Source organism: Schistocerca nitens, chromosome 5, assembly GCF_023898315.1.
Source record: "Schistocerca nitens isolate TAMUIC-IGC-003100 chromosome 5, iqSchNite1.1, whole genome shotgun sequence".
Taxonomy (NCBI): Eukaryota; Metazoa; Arthropoda; class Insecta; order Orthoptera; family Acrididae; genus Schistocerca; species Schistocerca nitens.
In genome coordinates, this window is record NC_064618.1 from 200,182,581 (window position 1) to 200,185,271 (window position 2,691).

Here is a 2,691-nt window from a genome sequence, read left to right on the forward strand (position 1 = left end):
GTTGCCACTTCCCACCTCTCTTTGCTCTTCTCCCTCCTTAACCTGTCCAGATCTTCCCTAGCCTGATCTAGCTCAGCCTGAAGGGCAGCAATTTTCCCCTCCTGTTCCACTATCTTCCTATCTCTGCTGCAAATCCTACATAACCACTGATGAGCCTGATCCACTTTCCCAACAAACACGCCACTGCAATCCCCCCAGTGAAAAAAACTACTACATCCATCACACCAAACCCCGGAACTAACAATTCTACGGCAAGTCAGGCACTTCTCACTCATGGCAAAAATAATACTTTAGCTAGAACAAATCAATTAAATTACCGAAAATCAAAAAAAGACGTTACAAGATTTAAGCCTATTCACAAATGTATATAAGCAAGTTTCTGATTTAAAATTCCGCTGTTTTTCTGAGAGCTGTATTAAAACAATGAAGGTATACGCTATTTATTATATATTTCACTCGATTGAATGAAAAAAAGGACAATTAAACGAGGTACTTTAACTTTGATTCTCCAAAAACGTTACGAGAATTAGGCCTATAAACAAATGTATATAGGCAAGTTTCTGATATAAAGTTACGCTGTTTTTCTGAAATCTGTATTAAAACAATGAAGTTATACGCTATTTACGTTAGTTTACTTATTTGTTACCGAGAAACTAGTTAAATTACCGTGAAACAATAAACAAACACGTTTACAAAATTTAAGCCTAAGCGTGACTTCGCGAAGTTACGAGCTTTTCGTGTTTTCTGAAAAAATACGCAGAGAAAAGTCAAACCTTTAATGGCAAGACTAAACGATACACTAATGCACGTATTTAATTTGTTGTCGGCGTTAAACTAAATTATATTCCTGTATAAATCACTTAACTTTCTGGAAATGGTTTCTGGCGTCACTTACTCGGCGGCCATCTTGGAACAAGAAAGAAGACTCGGTCTCGGGAAAATGGAAGAGAATGACTGAAGGAAGTTGTACTCAGAAGGTAAAAGATGTGAAAGACAGTGAAAATTTAGTGCAAAAAACTCTTTTGAAGTGCTTTCTGCCGTTGATTCAGTGTACACGTCGGAAAGGGTTGAAAAGTTGGAAAATAAAGTAGGCAAACCGTTGCTCGTAAGTAGGTCAAACAGTGCAAATACTGCGACAGGAGATATTCTAGAAGCTCCGAAAATAAGCGCGCACACCTACACTACCACAGACTTCAATGCAACAAAGGAAACTACGTTAAAAAACGTATCTCCAGCGAAACTGCAAACTGAAGAACATCTAGAATACGCGCGGCAAAAAAACAACACTACTCAGGTGAGAAGGACGACGGTTCAATCCCGCGTCCGGCCATCCTGATTTAGGTTTTCCGTGATTTCCCTAGATCACTTCAGGCTAAAGCCGGGATGGTTCCTTTGAAAGGGCACGGCCGCCTTCCTTCCCCATCCTTCCCTAATCCGAGCTTGTGCTCCGTCTCTAATGACCTCGTTGTCGACGGGACGTTAAACACCAATATCCTCCTCCTCCTCAGGTGAGAAGAAGAATCTTAAATCCTCCAGTTACAAAAAGTGTGAAATACAAAACAGTCTGTGTGTTAGGTGATAGTCACGGCCGTGAAATTTCCTCAATGTTGATGAGACCATGTAGTTTCAAGGGATCTGGTTTCATAAAGCCAGGGGCCCCATTGAGTGAAATAACGGACCTTAGAACATCAACTGACGTAGCTAGTTTGAATAAAGACGATTTCGCCGTGTTTATAGGAGGATCAAACGACGTCTATAGAAACGAGACACACAAGGTGATTACAGAAATGAGGAAATGGTTAAATAATTTAACCCACACAAATGTACTCATTGTGAATATCCCGCATCTCATGATTTACCACCCTGGTCGTGTGTGAATCGCGAAATTAATGTTGGAAACGAGTGTATCACTGAAATATGCACTAACTTTAAGAATGCCGATTTTGTAGACATAAACAGATTGGAGCGAGGGTTCCATACAGTCCATGGACTTCGTTTAAATACGCCAGGAAAGAAATTACTAGCCGAAAAAATATGTACTCGCATTTCGAAGAAGAGTGAAAAAAAAAGTATAAGTGACAAACAAACGGAGATTAAGAAGTGCTTTAGCCGAGTTCCAAGCTGTGCAATCGGCCAAATGCAAATTACGAAGTGGTTTAAACCGATTAGGCAAGAAACAATCAATCAAGTCGTCAGCCAAACGAAAGTTACGAAATGGTTTAAACCGAAGAGGACAGATGTGGATGAAGCAAAACTTATACAAGCTCCAGAAGTTAACTCACCTGCTGATTGCCACCAGCGAACAGAAGCCACACACAAGGAAGATACAGAACATTTTTTAGGGTAAGTGCTGTATTAGAAATGCCATTAGATAAAGAATCAGAAACCGTTTCAACTAAAGTTACTAAGTACCCAGATTTTGCTATACTACACCATAACGTTCAGTCACTCACAAATAAAATTTCCATGTTGGAAGCACTAGTCCAGTATGCACTAAACATGGACATAATTTGCGTTACTGGACATTGGCTACGAAATGACGAAGTAAAATTAACGTCAATCTCTTTGATATAGATTAGCAAGTCATTTTAGCCGAGAGTTTTCAAACATGGTGGCTCTGCTATCTTTGTGAAAGTTCTGTGATGTCAGTAAAAGTTATATTGACTCAAATGAAAAAGACTTTGAACTTTC